Here is a 17,785-nt window from a genome sequence, read left to right as displayed (position 1 = left end):
AGAAATAAATCTGAACATCCAGAGGTTTTCTAAGGAGACAGACAAGAAAGAAACTTGCAAAATTTAAAATGCAACAACATCACTCTTCTCACCATGCTGCTTATTTGCAGATATAGTTATTTTTCATAAAAATAATATTTCTGTTTTCATGCTATGGGTTAATATGATTCTAAGCGAATTAATAAATCTTTTAATCTGTTACCTTACTAGGTAAATGCTGATAGAGATAACCCACAAACACAAGATTATCCTTGGAATCCTCAGTCATCTCTGAGACTGTATAGATACCCTGTGAACAAAACTTCTGAGAATCACTGACACACATAGGTCCTGGGCCACGACTCAGGGACAGTGTGACAAAGAGAGCTCTGTGCCATATGTGACGTGTCGCGGCAAAGTCCCAGGACCCTAGGCCTGCCTCTTAGGCTCTCTGGCCCCAGGGCTGTGACTGGAGAAGAGAATCCTGTGTTGGGGAGTTCCCATTTTCCCAGGTTTCACTTCTCGCTCTCACACCTGTGTCAGGTGCTTCCGCCTAGATACTCATGACGCAGCCCTAGCTCGCACTCCCCTTGGGTATCAGGTTTCTGGAGTGACCAATCAGCGGCACTTAAATTCTGGGTTATAAAGTCTCCGCATCCGCCACCGAGCCCAGCTGCGACTCAGCCGTTTGCCCAGACCCCGGAAATGCAGGTCGTGATGCCCCAAACCGTCCTCCTGCTGCTGTCGGGGGCCCTGGCCGTGACCGAGACCTGGGCGGGTGAGTGCGTGGCGGGAGGAAAGGGCCTCTGCGGGACTGGAGCGAGGGGACCGCCGGGCGGGGACGCGGGACCCCCGGGGAAGGCGCCTCTCCTCCGCCCCCGCCCCAGACCCCAGCCGCCCCGGCCCCACCCCAGCCTGTGCTCCCCCGTTCCTCCCCGCCTGTGCCCTGCTCTCCCCCCACTCGATGCCCCCTCCCGCTGCCCTCCCTGCCGCCTCCAACTGGTCCTCGACCCCGCGCCGGGAGGAGGGTCGGGCGGGGTCTCAGCCCCTCCGCACCCACAGGCTCCCACTCCCTGAGGTATTTCTACACCTTCGCGTCCCGGCCCCTACGCTTCATCGCCCTTGGCTACGTGGACGACACGCAGTTCGTGCGGTTTGACAGCCGCTCTGGGAGTGGGAGGATGGAGCCGCGGGCACCGTGGGTGGAGCAGGAGGGGCCGGAGTATTGGGACGACGAGACCCGAATCGCCAAGCACAATGCATGTATTACCGGGTGAGCCTGAACAACCTGCGGGACCACTACAACCAGAGCGAGGCCGGTGAGTGACAGGGCCCGGGTCCAGGTCACGAACCCCATCCCCACCGACGGTCCGGGATCTCCCCGAGTGTCCTGATGCGAGCATCACCCCGAGTTTGAGGAAATTCCCGTCCCCAGATCCCCAAACTGGGAGGAACCCGAGGGAACTTTTGGGGGGTTTTACTTTCCATTTGGATTTAACCCCCTGCCCGTCGGGGCGGGACCAGGGTCTCACACCATCCAGCGCATGTATGGCTGTGACGTGGGGCCCGACGGGCGCCTCCTCCGCGGGTACAGTCAGTTCGCCTACGATGGTGTGGATTACATCGACCTGAATGAGGACCTGCGCTCCTGGACCGGGGCGGACACCGCGGCGCAGATCACCCGGCGCAAGTGGGAGGCCAAAGGTTACACTGAGCATGACCGGAACTACCTGGAGGTCACGTGCGTGGAGTGGCTCCGCAGGTACCTGGAGAACGGGAAGGAGATGCTGCTCCACGCAGGTATGAGGGGCCTCGGGGCCTCCCTGATCTCCCCTCCCCTGGGGCTGTCTTCTCACCAGGAAGGGAAAATGGACTTAGTGGCAGAACACCGCTCTCCCATGGGTGGGGAGAGGGAAGTCCGCCTGGGTGTTCAGGTTCCTACTAGAGAGTGACTCACCCAGAGGGCCGCTTTTCTCTAAGGACAACTGAGGAATCCAGTCTCTCCTGGGAGGCAGGTGGGGACCATCCCTGCAATAACCCATCACTGGTTCCCTTTGACCCTGGCAGCCACCTTGGGAACCATGATTTTCCCTCTCAAGGACTTTTTTTAAAAAGCCCTTTGCGGGTCTGAATCCTGGTTTTCTGACTCAGTCACCCTCCACCTCAGTCAGGACCATTTAGTGTGCTCTCCCCCTAAGACCTACAACCTCCTATCCTGGGTTTTCCTACTCAAGAACTTCCCAGGATTAGAAGATCCCAAAGGCTGGGTTGGTAACTGGGTTTTATTCTTCCATCTGAACCAATGCCCAGTCTCCCTCAGAATGGTCACATGAATGCCGTTTTAGTGGCATATAGAGGTAAACCCAAGTGTGGATTTTCTGATTCTCTTCCTCAGAACCTCCTGACATACGTGTGACACACCACCCTATCTCTAACCGTGATGTCACCCTGAGGTGCTGGGCCCTGGGCTTCTACCCTGCGGAGATCACCCTGACCTGGCAGCGGGATGGGGAAGACCTAACTCAGGACACAGAGCTTGTGGAGACCAGGCCTGCAGGAGATGGAACCTTCCAGAAGTGGGCGGCTGTGGTGGTGCCTTCTGGAGAGAAGCAGACATACACATGCCATGTGCAGCATGAGGGACTGCCCAAACCCATCACCGAGAAATGGGGTAAGGAGGGTTTGGGGTCGAGCCTCTTCTCAGGGAAAGCAGAAGGCCTTCTGGAGAACTTCAGCAGGGTCAGGACACTTACCAGAGCTCTGGACCCCTCACCTTCCCTCCATTTCCAGAGCCACCTCCTCCTACCAACCCCATCACGTGGATCAGTGGTGGTCTGATTGCAGTGATTGCAGTGATTGGAGTTGGAGCTGTGATCTGCTGGAAGATGTGTTCAGGTAGGGAATGGAGTGAGGGGATCTGGGATTTCTTGTCCCTGGGGGGGGGTGGTTTCCTAGGTAGGAGACTGTCCTGCCTTGTTACTGGGAAGTACCGTCCTCACACATGGACTTGCCCAATCTGGAGCTGATCACTACACTCAGTGTGTAGCAAACACTTTTGAAAATGAAGAACACATTTTCATCTTGTTAATTCTGGTGATGGAGACCTGATGCCCAGCAGTCACAGGACAGAAAAGAAGGTCTCTGTGACCCCAGACCCAGTGAGCCCACATGTTGTTCTTCATGTTTCATGTTGTGTCCTGGGTGTTCAGCCAGAATTCTGCAAACTTCATTTAGAACCAGGGCCAGAAGCTTCCTCTAGGATCTCATGGCCCGGGCCTGTTTCAGGCCTCTGACATGATTATTTTCTTTCCACAGAAAGAAGAAGACCAGGCTACTCTCATGCTGCAGGTAAATATGAAGGGGGTGATACCTGAGACCCTGGGATAGTGTAGACAGGACCCCATGGGGAGCCCACTCACCCCATAGCTCCTCCTTTAGTCTCCTGACCTGTGGTCTCTGACCATATCCTGTTTGTTCTCTCCTAGGCGATGAAAGTGCCCAGGGCTCTAATGTGTCTCTCACGGCTCCTAAAGGTGAGACCCTGGAGACCCTGAAGTGGGTGATAAGACAGGGAGAAATACTGTTCTGATCCTTAGGACATTTTTCAAATCTGGAAAGTCTCAGCTTGGTTTCTCAGTTTCGTGACCTTAATAGACAGGAAATGACACCCAGAGCTTATTCATGCAAGGAGCATGAGAAACACTGCCTCTCTGAAAATATGGAAAACTAAGTTCATATCACCAGAAAAGGGTGAAACATATTAAAATCTTCTCTATTTTCAAGTACAAGAGTATTCTAAGGAAATTTGCCTTTGAGAGCATAAAGTGAGCAAACAGTTATTGCAAAAAAATTGCAGTCACAGACTAACCCTTTTGTGATTTGTAGTCAAAATTTTATTTTATTTTTTTACCATTTTGGGGCAAAATAACTTCAAGTCATTAGTTTAGTTTATAATTGTCCTGGATTGGTGATGATCCAAAAATTGTAAGAAAGAAACAAATTCAGGACAGCTGACTGGCTCAGTTGGTAGAGCAGGTGACTCTTGAATATGAGGTCCTGAGTTCAAGCCCCATGTTGGACATATAGCTTACTGAAAATAAACAAACAAAAATGAGTAAGTTTTTAAAAAAGAAATCCTTTAAAAGAGAAAGAAGCAGGAGCACCTGGGGGCCTCAGTCATTTAAGTGTCCAACTCTTGGGTTTGGCTCAGGTCATGATCTCATGGGTCCTGAGATGGAGCCCCTTGTAGGGCTCTGCTCAGCAGGAAGTTAGCTTGAGATTCTCTCCCATTGTCCTTCTTTCCCTCTCTCTCTCTCAAATAAATAAATGTTTAAAAAAGGGAAAGAAACAAATTTCTCTACAGAAATCTGTATTTAACCTGTGTACCAAAAATTTTCACAAATAATTACAGAAAGAAAAAGATAAAAATTAAATGGAAAAAATACACGAGCGAATCATTTTAGAAAGAATAGAGAGTATAAAGAAGCTCATAAAATTCAGTATTGGAATCATAAGACATAAACTATAACATAACCAGGATATCATATAAATATAGAAATATATATTATTGAATATATATTATGGATGTCATATAAAGAAAAAAAATCACAAAATTGAAAATGTAGAAAAATGGTGAAAGCAAAAGCATCTCTTTAAAAAAAACTACAAAGGGATGACTGGGTGCCTTAGTCAGTTAAGCGTCTGCCTTTGGCTCATTTCATGGTCTCAGAGTCTGGGATCCTCTTCCAGCGGGAAGAGGCAGACTATCCATCATAGGCAGAAAATGAGGGAGGAGTTAGGTCAGAAAGTCCTAAATGCTATGAGAAAATGCAGAAGGTAGGTGATCCAGAGTTGGGGTGTGGGGACAGGAAAAATGGCTTTTGTTTTTTAAAATATATATGGGAATGTAGTACATGAACAAAGAAACTTAAAAATTTAAAAAAAATTTTAAAACTTTTATGCATTTATTTAAGTATAATTTATATAGACTGTTATATTAATATCAGGTAAACAATATAGTGATTTAGCAGTGCTATACATTTCTCAGTGCTCACTATAACAAGTGTCCTCTTAATCCCCTTCATACCTTTCACCCCTCCCCCCAGCCACCTCCCCTCAACCACCAGTTCTCTGTATTTAAGAGTCTCTTCTTTTGGATGTCTCTTTTTCTTTTGTTCATCTGTTTTGCTTCTTAAGTTTCAGATATGAATGAAATCGTATGATATTTGTCTTTCTCTGACTTACTTTAATTAGCATAACACTGTCCAGCTCCATTTGTGTTTTTGCAAATGGCCAAATTTCATTCTTTTTGATGGCTGAATAATATTCCATTGTGTATATATGCCACATCTTCTTTATGCATTCAACTATCGGTGGACACTTGGGTTGCTTTCTTATTGTTGTAAATAATGCTGCAGTAAACATAGGGGTGCATGTATCTTTTCAAGTTAGTGTTTTCATTTTTTTTGAGTAAATACCCAATAATGGGATTACTAGGTCATATGATAATTTTAGTTTTAACTCCTTGAGGATCCTCCACACTGTTTTCCATAGTGCCTGCACCAATTTACATTCCCACCAACTGTGCATGAGAGTTCCTTTTCTCCGTATCATCTCCACACTTGTTATTTCTTGCATTGTTGGTTTTAGCCATTCTGACAGGTGTAAGTAATAGCTCATTGTGGTTTTGATTTGTATTTCCCTGATGATGAGTGATATTGAGCATCTTTTCATGTGTCTGTTGACTGTCTTTATTTTTTAGAACAATATCTTCTATCAAAAGATGGCTGTTTTCACTTGGGGGCTCACTGTAGGTGTCCCTGAAAAGGTGAGCTTTGAGAAAAGATTTGATGGAATTATCCATGAGATTGTCTGGGACAAGATTTTCTAGACAGGGGAAATTCCAGTGTGAATGCATGAGGGCAGGTGTGTCTGGGTGTTCTGGGAAGAGAAGGGAGGCCAGTATGGCTGGAGTAGAGAGTAACCAAGACGAGATACAGGCATGGCCAGACACTAAGTTTAGAGGATGTCAAGCTTTGCTTAAGTGTGCTTTGCTCTAATGGGAATTACAATACAGTTTGAGCAAAAGAGGGACATGGTGCAACTTGTCCTTTGAAAGGATCACTTTGTCTGCAGTGTTAGGAACAGAATGGGAGGAAGGGGGCAGCTGAGGCACTGGGGAGAGCAGTAGGAAAGGGTACAATGTTCCAGGCTGGAGAGATCTGTTCTTTCCACTGGGGTGTGAGCAGTGGAAAGAGTGGGAGGTTATGGGATTCTGGATACAATCAGTAGATGGGCTTTTCAGCACAATCTTGGGTATGAGAAAGAGGAGTCAAGGAGGACCCCCCAAATTCTGGACTATGCAAGTGGAAAGATGGAGCTGTTGTCAGCAGAGATGAGGAAGACTCTGGAAGGAGCATTTTGAGGAGGGGACGTCACAAGCATTCCATGAAGATATGATGAGGTGAGATATCTATTAGAAATGTAAGTGAAGGAGTTGGCTTGGCCATCAGAGAAATGTGGATGAGGGTGGAATTTAGGAGAAAGGTCTGAGCTGGGAAATAGATTTTGAAGTGACACCATGTAAATGATATTTAGTCTTTAGCATAGATGAAGTCACCAAGGGGGCAAGGGCCGTAGAAGAGAAGGGGACAAGGACCAAACCCTGGACCCCCCGGTGCTAAGAGATCTGATCAGACCACACACTCAGAGCAGTCTGCATAGTCCTGGCTCCACGCATAGACCAGGGAGTCCCAAACCTCCCTGTTCAGAGAATTCCCAGGCATCCTATTAAGGCTCACAAAGTGTGGAGTAGAGTATGAGATTCTGTGTTTTCCAAAGGTGTGGCTGCTGCTAGTCTTCCCATCACACTTGTAGCAGCAAGAATGTAGATTAGGATACCCCGTGGTTGTGCCTCAACCTTGCTCATAAAGCTTGTTAAATAGGTGATTCCCTGACCTTGTGCAAATCCTCAGAGTCTGTGGGTCTGTGGAGAGGGCCATGTGTTCTGAGAAGTCCCTCGGAGCGAGTCTGGTGCTCAGCCGGATCTGGAACTGCTGAGGTTGGAGAGGAGAGAAGGCAGGGTGGGATTTTAAATCACATTTAAATGTGGGTTTTTTCCCGCCGTGGAGAGAAAAGGGAGGATGTTTTTTGTCAATATGACATGTGATGTGAGATACATGTCATTTTCTTACCTTGAGGTATATATAGTCAGGTGGGAGGAGTGGAAGTGGTTCTTAGTTTAGTGTAAGGAACATCTCTGAATGCTTACTTCGTGGAACTATTCCCCTAATCAACTTTTTGGAGCAAACAATGGAATCTAACTTTTTTATGTTTTGGTATTATGTAGGGGATGGCCACAGAATAGGCTTGAGGCTACAGAGGCAGGAATGGGATATACCATCCTGCTGTAGGTTGAAGCCACACAGGAACTGTTACAACCAGAGTGAGGCCAATCCAGTGAGGCTGGGCAGACCACAGGTCACAAGTCTCCCCATTTCCCACCGGCCAGCCGGGTCTCCCTGGCTGTGGTTTGGAGCTTCATCTGGAGGCCTCAGAACCCACCGGGAGTCTCCACCCAGGGAATTCTCTCTGTTGTACCTTTGGAAACTGGCTGTGACCAGTCACCACCCAGAAGTGTGGAGCAGAGGGGAGTGGGAGGGGTGTGGGGAGGCTGTGTGGTTGGGGCTGCCTCTGGGGCAAGGCCAGGGTCTTACTTTCCAGTTGACCTATAGTTGAGCTGTGGGGTCTCAAGGGCCTCTCCTTGGTGGACACTGGCAGTTGGTTGATGACGGCACAGATTATCTCGCCCCGAAGAAGACCTGCACTCTTGGACTGTGGTGGACACGGTGGCGCAGATCACTGGGCAGGTGCAACAGAGCATGAGAGGAACTACGTGGAGGGCAGGTGCATGGAGTGGCCCCATAGGTGCCTGGAGAACCGGAAGGAGATGCTGCAGTGCACAGTTAGGAGACACCTGAGCACTTCCCAGATCTCTGCACAGCCTGGGGCTGCACTCCCATAAGGAGGGGGGTAAATGGAATAGATTCCTGAATACCTGCTGTCTCTCCCAGGGCTCAGGAGACAGGGGATTAATTAAATCTTGGCTCTTCAGATCCTCTACAGGAAGAGTGACTGGTCTAGGGGACCAGCCTTTCTCAGAAACTATTAAGGGATCCAGTCAGCCAGGGATGGAAGGGGAGACCATCCATGCAATAACCAACTGGAAGTACCTGTTGCTTCATTGTCAGTGGCTTTGAGAACTGTGAGGGACTTTCTCACTCAGTCCTTGAGAGGAAGGAGCATATGTGAGAAGGGACACCATAGACTTTCAGTTTAAGAGATGTTTAAGCTGAGGGGCACCTGGGTAACTTATTAAGCATGGAACTCTTGATTTCAACTCAGGTCATGATCTCAGGTTTGTGAGATCGAGCCCCTCATCCAGCATCTCACTGAGCATGGAGTATGCTTAAGATTCTCTCTCCCATGTGTCGCCTGGATAGCTGAGACCATTCAGGTCTGCCTGGCTCAGGTCATGATCCTGGGGTCCTGGGATCCAGCCCCACATCAGGCTCCTTGATCAGTGGGGAGCCTGCTTGTGCTCTCTCTCCCTCTGTCAAATAAATAAATAAAATCTTTAAAAAGAAAAGATTCTCTCTCCCTCTCCTTCTCTGTTCCTCCCCCCAGCTTGCACACACACATGCTCTTTATCTCAAAAAAGAAAAAAAGAGAGAGACCTGCTTAATCTGAGATGTCATTTAAAAATGTGGTTGAGGGGTGCCTGGGTGGCTCAGATTGTTAAGCATCTGCCTTCTGCTCAGGTCATGATCCTAGGGTCCTGGGATCAAGTCCCACATCAGACTCCCTGCTTCTCCCTCTGCCTCTGCCTCTCTCTCTCTCTCTGTCTCTCATGAATAAATAAATAAAAATCTTAAAAAAAATGCAATTGAGGTTGTCAGGTTGACAGTTGTGTTACCCACAACTGGGATCACGTCTTGGTGGGTTCAAAGCAAAAAATCAATGAAGCCAAAGAATAGGAAAATGAAGGGTTCTACTGACAAGTAAAGGAAAACACCAGGATATTTCCCAAAACACTGTCTCCCTGAACAGCAAACTGGGGAAGTTGTCAGTTGAGGGTGCTAATGTCATGACTCCTCTGATGCAGGACATCTGAGCCTTGGTCGGAACTGTTGTCTCTGCTGCTCCTGACACCTGGGTGACACTCATGCCACTCAAGCTGAAATGTCTCTGCACAGACTTAGTGCCAGATCTGGGAGCCCACGGCTGCCACATCCCATCAGTCCCACCTCCAAGCAAGTGAAGATGTTAAAGATACTTTTGCCAGAGAAGAAATGAAAAATATTGAGTTCTAAAAATATCTGTTGAAAAAGAGACACTTGTGATTGCATCATGTAGTCTGCCTTCCAGTTCCTGGGGTAAGGATTATGATTCCTTTGTTTTACCCCTCCTGGAGGACAAACAGCCATGCAACATAGTGTTCAGTTTAAACTCTCAGAATGCCCAAGGATATGAATGGATATTCACTTCCTGGTCTCCAGAATATTCTCATGATCATCAATATATGTTGTATGTAGGAACTAGTGCAACTCTGAAAAAGGAGTTTGGAGGGGTCCACATTACAGATGAAGTGTTTGGAACAGTAAAGGAAGATGCATCATTACACGGATATAAAAAACAGTCTTCTGTCACAATCTTCTCCTGCCCCATTGACTGCAGCTGAGGAAGAATCACGACAGATTAAAATTAATGAGGCACAAACTGACATGGGTGTGGACATGAAGCATCAAACACTACAAGGAGTAACATTTCCTATTTCTTGAGAAGCTTTTCAAGCTTTGGAAACATTAAGTAACAGCTCAACTATGTGCAACTGGAAATAGATATGAAAGATGAAATTATAATTTTGGCCAACACAACAAAGACAGAACTGAAAGACTTGCCAAGGAGGAGTCCCAAGGATTCAGCACGCTACCATTTCTTCCTGTGGGAAGATTCCCATGAAGGAGACGATTTGAAGTCTGTAGTTTTTATTTATTCAATGCTGGGATACACATGCAGTAAAGAGAACGGAAGCTGTATTTTAGCTGCAAGAGCTCTCTGCTTGAAACTGTTGAAAGACAACTACAAATGGATGTAATTAGAAAAATTGAAATAGGGTGCTTGGGTGGCTCAGTCCAGAGAGCATTTGAGTCTTGATTTCAGCTCAGGTCATGATCTCGGGGTCCTGAGATTGAGCCCTGCATCAGGCTCCCCACTCAGCATGGAGTGTGCTGGAGAATCTGTCTCCCACTCACTCTGCCTTATTCCTGCTCATGCTCACTCTTTAAATAAATAAATAAAGTCTTAAAAAGAAAAAGGAAGGAAATTCAAACAAGGTGGCAGTTGGATAGTGCAGGAGAGGAGAAATATCTGGGTTGGAGAAATAGATTTGGGAGGCGACAGCATATACATGATGATTAGAGCCTTCATCAGAGATGAGGTCACCAGGGGGTGAGAACCATAGAAGAGAAATGAATAAGACCATCCCTGGACTGCTCAGGGCTAAGCAGGCTGACCAGAGCGCACACCCAGAGTGCAATGCACAGTCTGGTTCTGCATCTAGAAGGCACAGAGACCGGGGAGACCCAGCCTTCAGCATGCATGGGAATTTCCTGGGCTATAAAGATCTAGACAGTCAGGGGTAGGGCATGAGGTGCTGGATTGATAACGGTTGATGCTGCTGCTGCTGGTCTTCAGATCCCACAGTAGTGAGCACAGGAAGCAGGATCCCTACATGGCCGGGCATCAGCTCTCCTGTAGGGCTTATCACATCAGTGAGTCCTGGGCCCATGCCCAACATTCTAAGGTGGTGGGTCTGTGGAGAGACCTGAGTGTTTGGTAAGAAAGTCACAAGTCATCATGTGGTTCCACAGGTAGGGAAGCACTGAAGTCCTTGAGGAGAGCACTCATTGTGGGAAGACATCTTACAGACACATTTATTGGTTTTTTTTTTTTTTTTTTTGAGGAAGAAAAATGCAAGGTAAGCTGGGAGATACATATTTTCTCCTCTGTGGGGCACAGCCAGGTGGCAGATGAAGGAAGTCATCATCAGATGAACATAAAAAAAAGTCTGATTGCTAAAAAGAAGTCCTTAAAGTTCCCACCACACACACACACACACACGTAAATGACTGATGCAGGTCTTAGCTGTTATAGTGGTAATCAGCTTGCAGTACATAAATATATCAAATCAAAAGGTTGTGCCCTTAACTTTATAAAATGTTATTTCAACTATATCTCAATAAAACTGGAAAACAATTCTGAATCCATGCTCTTCAAAAGTATTCCATCATGGATTTATCACTCCTTGTTTTCAACAACAGAATCCAAGTTGTTTTAATTGAAACTATATATATTTATATGGAAATATATATGTACATACATATAGTCAAGGAGAATTATATATATAAATTTTAATATATAATACAAAATATAAATTACATATAAAATAAATAATATGTATTTTAAGATTAAAGTAATATGGAATATTAAATATAAATTGTATTTATATATTATGAATATATATATTTATAGGGAAACATATATGTAAATAATGTTAGAGAGTATTGGGCCTCATTTTATAATGGCTAGACAGTTAACAAATCATTCTGAACATTTGTGGAATCCACTGGATATCCGAGAAAGAATTACTACAAGTCTACACATAGAAAAGTTATCACTTTTTGAGGGAATACATGGGAAGGTAATCCACTGGGGGAGTGAGCCTCCATTAGCTGGCTAATGAAAAGTGATATATCAGCAGATCGTAAAATCAGAACTTTCAGAAAAGTCTGCTCTGATGAGGGACATCCCTGTTTGAAAGGTGCTCAGGGAGCGAAGATGGGTGGAATCCCAGGTGGGACAATGTGGCCTCAGGATCTCAGGGACACAGAAAGAATGGGGGTGCCTGAGTGGAACAGAGTTCCCAGATACTAAACTGGGAAGCCCATTGCACTCAGCAAGCCCAGGAGTGTTGTCATAAACCACCCACCTGGGCACAGTTGGGTGATAGTGTCTGAGCAGGGGCCCAGCCAGCAGCAGGACCATGGAGGCCAGTCTCCCTTCCCTGGGAGGAGCAGTGCTGGTGTGCTCTGTAAGGATCTGTAAAGTTTGGAGGCACAAAACAGGGTCATATGCCTGATATAGAAATGACTAGTCACAGGCTGGGTGAACACAGAGTTCCGATGGAAACCAGGGAGATAAGAATGACAGACTGCCTTTCTGTGAGAACTCACTGAAGAGCAGGGACACAAAATTTCAGCTCCAGATCTAGACATTACAGTGCCTCCACTTATACCCCCACATCAGCTCCAGAACTGCTTACACTGAGCCCTGGCCCCCTGGCAAAGGGTGGGGGGGGGGATGCAGTTTTATCTAGGGAAAGACACCTGAGAATCAGTGCAGTAGACCCGTCCCCCAGAACACCAGCAGGAACTTCTGGTGAATACCGGGTTTATTGATCATCCAGAACTGCAAAACTCCAGCCCTTGGAGAAAGAAATATATACCATCTGTGGTTTTTCCCCTTATTCTTTAGTCCTTCAGTTTTAAATTTTATTTCCCTTTCAGCTATTTTCTTACCAATTGTATTTTTAAGTCTTTTTAAAATTTTCATTTTTACATTTATGTTTATATATATTTTTCATTTTTGGCTTCCTTTCATTGCGTTCATCTTATTTTTTTTTTTAAAGATTTTATTTATTTGCTTGACACAGAGAGAGAGATCACAAGTAGGCAGAGAGGTAGGCAGAGAGAGGGGGGAAGCAGGCTCACTGCTGAGCAGAGAGCCCAATGTGGGGCTCTATCCCAGGACCCTGAGATCATGATCTGAGCCGAAGGCAGAGGCTTAACCCACTGAGTCACCCAGGCGCCCCGCGTTCAACTTATTTTTGTATATACATATAACTTTTTCTTTATTTCCTATTTTGGGATCTAGTTTTTTTCTAACAAACAGATGAATGTAAACCCAGGATCTAGTTTATTGTTCTGTTCTGTTCAACTTCTTGTTTGATTTTATTCTCACTTTTTTTCCCCCTTGTGGTTTCTGTTCTTTTCTGATTTGTTTAATGTATATTTTTCCTGGTGTTGTTGTTGGTATTTTTGTATTTTCTCTATCTTTCATCTGTTCTTTTCTAGAATAATGAGAAGATGGAGGAACTCACTCCAAAAAAGAGAACAAGAGGCAGTGTTCACTGCCAGAGATTTAATCAATATGGATATAAGTAAGGTAACTGAACTATAATTCAAAACAATAACTATAAAAACAATAGCTGGACTTGAAAAGTCATAGAAGACACTAGAGTATCTCTACCAGAGAAATAAAAGAACTACAACTGAGTCAGGGTGAAATAAAAAAGGCTATCAATGAGACACAATAAAAATGCAGTCTCTAACTGCTAGAATAAATGAGGTAGAAGAGTCAGTGATAGAGAAGACAAAGTGATGGAGAATAAGAAAGCTGAGAAAAAGAGAGATAAACAACTAGTGGATCACTAGGGTAGGATTTGAGAAATCAGCATTACCATAAAGTGAAAAAATATTAGAATAATGGGGATCCCAGAGGAAGAGGAAAAAGAAAGGGGCAGAAGGTTTATTTGAACAAATTATAGCTGAGAATATGCCTAATCTGGGGAAGGAAATAGGCTTTCAAGTCCAGGAGGCACAGAGAACCCCCTGAAAATCCGTAAAAATAGGCCAACACCCTGACATATAATAGTGAAGCTTGCAAATTTCAGAGATAAAGAAAAATCCTGAAAGCAGCTCAGAACCTGAGGTCCTTAAACTAAATAGGTAGAAACACAAGGTTGGCAGCTGACCTGTCCACAGGCTCCTGGCACCCAGAAAGGACTGACATGATATATTACACATGCGAAATGGGACAGATATGCAGCGAACAATGCTTTATCAAGCAGGCTGTCATTCAGAATAAGAGAGATAAAGAGCTTCCTGGACAAAGAGAAAATAAAAGAATTTGTGATAGCCAAACCAGCCATGGAAGAATTATTAAAGGGGATCTTTTGAGTGAAGAGAGAGCTCAAAAGTAAAAAAGACAAAGAAGGAACAGAGACAATATACAGAAACAGTGAATTTAAAAGTAATACAATGGTATTAAATTCATAAATATCAATAATAACTCTGAATATAAATGGGTTAAATGCCCCAGTCAAAAGACACAGGGAATCAGATTGGGTCAACAGTAAGACCCATTGATATGCTGTCTACGAGAGAGTCATTTTAGACCCAAAGACACCACAGATTGAAAGTGAGCGGGGGAGAATCATTTATCATGCTAATGAATAGCACGAGAAAGCTGGGGTAGTAATCCTTCTATCAGACAAATTAGACCTTAAGCCAAAGACTGTAATAAGATACAAGGAAGGATACTATACCATAATAAGGGGGTCTATACAACAAAATCCCTAACAATTGTAAATATTTATACCCCTAATATAGAAGGAGACAATTATGTAAAGCAATTAATAACCAAAGTAAAGAAACAAATTGATAATAATACAGTCATACTGGGGGACTTTAACATCTCCCTCACACCAAGGGACAGATCATCTAAGCAGAAAGTCAATAAGACAACAATGACTTTCCTTGACACATGGCACCAGAAGGACTAAACAGTTATATTCAGAACATTTCATCCCAAAGCAGCAGAATACACCTTCTTTTCAGATGTCCATAATATGTTATCCAGAATAGATACAAAATTAGGTCTTAACCAGTAGCAAAAGATTAAGATTATTCCCTGCATATCTTCAGACCACACTGCTTTAAACCTGGAACTGAATCATAAAAGATAATCTGGAAGGAACACAAATACATGGAGGAAAAAGAGCATCCTACTAAAGAATGAATGGGACAACCAGGAAATTAAAAAGAACTTTAAAAATTCGTGGAAACAAATGAAAATGGAAACAACAGTTCAAAACTTTTGTGTTAAAGCAAAGGCAATCCTAAGAGGAAATATATGTCAATACAAACCTTTCTCAAGAAACAAGAAAGGGGGTGCCTGGGTGGCTCAGTGGGTTAAGCCTCTGCTTTCAGCTCAGGTCATGATCCCAGGGTCCTGGGATCGAGCCCCACATCAGGCTCTCTGCTCTGTGGGGAGCCTGCTTCTCTGCCTACTTGTAATCCTGTCTGTCAAAAAAAAAAAAAAAAAAAAAGAGAGAGAAAAGAAACAAGAAAGGTGGTTGCACCAACTTGCATTCTCACCAACAGTGTAAGAGGGTTCCCCTTTCTCCACATCCTCTCCAACACTTGTTTACTGTCTTGTTAATTTTGGTCATTCCAACTGGCGTAAGGTGGTATCTCAACGTGTGGAGATTACTTAAGAAATTAAAAATATAGCTACCCTATGACCCTGCAATTACATTACTGTGTATTTACCCTAAAGATACAGATGTAGAGAAAAGAAGGGCCATCTGTACCCCAATGTTCACAGCAGCAATGGCCACAATCATCAAACTGTGGAAAGAGCCAAGATGCCCTTCTACAGACAAATGGATAAAGAAGATATGGTCCATATATACAATGGAATATTATGCTCCCATCAGAATGGATGAATACTGAACTTTTGTATCAACATGGTTGGGATTAGGGGAGATTATGCAGAGTTGAATAAGTCAAGCAGAGAGAGTCAATTATCATATGGTTTCACTTACTTGTGGAGCATAAGGAATAACATGGAGGACATGGGGAGATGGAGAGAAGTGAGTTGGGGGAATCAGAGGCGGAGAGAAACCATGAGAGACTGTGGACTCTGAGAAAGAAACTGAGGTTTTGGAGGGGAGGAGAGGAGGGGTTAGGTGAGCCTGGTGGTGGTTATTGAGGAGGGCACATGTTGCATGGAGTATCAGATGTGGTGCATAAACAATGAATCTTGGAATACTGAAAAAATGAAACAAAACAAAACAAAACAAGCAAAATCACACATACACAAAAATTAAAAAAGAAACAATAATGGTCTCAAATACACAACCTCACATTAAACCTAAAGGAGCTGGAAAAAGAAGAGCAATTAAAGACTGATTCCAGTAGGGGAAGAGAAATAATAAAGATTAGAGCAGACAACAATGACATAGAAACCAAAAGAACAGTAGAAAAGATCAATGAAACTAGGAGCTGGTTATTTGAAAGAATTAACAATAGTCAAGAAGCCCTTACCCAGACTTATCAAGAAGAATAGGAAAAGGACCTAAATAAATAAAACCATGAATAAAAGAGGAGAGATCACAACCAACAGTTGTGAAATACAAACAGTTATAAGAACATATTATGAACAGTTATAAGAACATATTATGAACAACTATATGCCAACAAGTTGAACAATCTGGAAGAAATGGATGCACTCCTAGAAACTTGCAAACTACCAAAACTGAAACAAGAAGAAATTGAATACCTGAAAAGACCAGACCTATATCCAGGAAAGAAATTGAAGCAGTAATCAAAAATCTCCTGACAAACAAGAGATGGCTTCCCAGGGGAATTCTACAAAACATTAAAAGCAGAATTAATACATATTCTTCTGAAACTGTTCCAAAAAATAGAAACCAGAGGAAAACTTCCAAACTCATTCTATGAGGCCAGCCTTATCTTGATCCCAAAACCAGATAAAGACCTCACCAAAAAGGAGAATTACTGACCAATGTCCCTGATGAACATGGATGCCAAAATTCTTACCAAGCCAATAGGGTCCACTGGAACATTAAAAGAATTATTCACCAAAACCAAATGAGATTTATTCCTGGGCTGCAAGGACAGTTCAACATCTGCAAACCAATCAATGTGATACACCACATTAATAAAAGAAAGGATGGGAGCCATATAATCCTCACAATAGGTACAGAAAAAGCATGTGACAAAGTACAGCATCCTTTGTTGATTAAAATTCTCTGCACTGTAGGGATAGAGGGAACATACCTCAATATGATAAAAGCCATCCATGAAAAGCCCACAGTGAATGCCATTCTCAATAGGAAGAACTTTTCCCCTAAGGTCAGCAACATGACAGGGATGTTCCCTCTCATAACTGTGGTAATAGAAGCCCTAACCTCGACAATCAGACAACAAAAAGATATATATAAAAAAAATCCAAATCACAAAGCAATCACAAAGTCAAATTCTCAATCTTCACAGATGACATGGTACTCTATTTTTAAAATTCAAAGTAATCCACCCCAACATTGCTAGAACTGATACAGGAATTCAGTAAGGTGGCGAGATATAAAATCAATGCACAGAAATCAGTTACATTTCTATACACCAATAATGAGACAGAAGAAAGAGAAATTAAGGAATAAGTACCATTTACAATTGCCTCCCAAACCATAAGATACCTAGGAATAAACCTAACCAAAGAGGTAATGTATCTGTACTCTGAAAACTAGAACACTCATTATTGAAATTGAGGAGGATCCAAAGAAATGGAAAAAAGTTCCATGCTCAAGGATTGGAAGAATAAATATTGTTAAAGTGTCTATGCTACCTAGAGCAATCTACACATTCAATGCAATTCCTATCAAAATACCATCCACTTTTTTCACAGAAATGGAACAAATAATCCTAAAATTTGTATGGAACCAGAAAAGTCTCCAAATAGCCAAAGGAATGTTAAAAAGAAAAACAAAGCTGGTGGGGTCTCAATTCTGGACTGCAAGCTCTATGTCAAAGCTGTCATCATCAAGGCAGTTTGGTACTGGCACAAAAACAGACACATAGAGCAGTGGAACAGAACAGAGAGC

General features: G+C 43.8%; 2 pseudogenes; both read left to right on the top strand.

Annotated features, from left to right (window-relative positions):
* Positions 1–608: 608 nt before the first annotated feature.
* Positions 609–8,626, top strand: LOC131834382 (DLA class I histocompatibility antigen, A9/A9 alpha chain-like; annotated as a pseudogene).
* On the top strand, positions 6,976–10,994 carry LOC131834387 (twinfilin-1-like; annotated as a pseudogene).
* The last annotated feature ends 6,791 nt before the right edge of the window (positions 10,995–17,785 follow it).

This window comes from Mustela lutreola, chromosome 6, assembly GCF_030435805.1.
Source record: "Mustela lutreola isolate mMusLut2 chromosome 6, mMusLut2.pri, whole genome shotgun sequence".
Classification (NCBI taxonomy): Eukaryota; Metazoa; Chordata; class Mammalia; order Carnivora; family Mustelidae; genus Mustela; species Mustela lutreola.
This window is presented reverse-complemented; position numbering and strand designations above follow the sequence as displayed.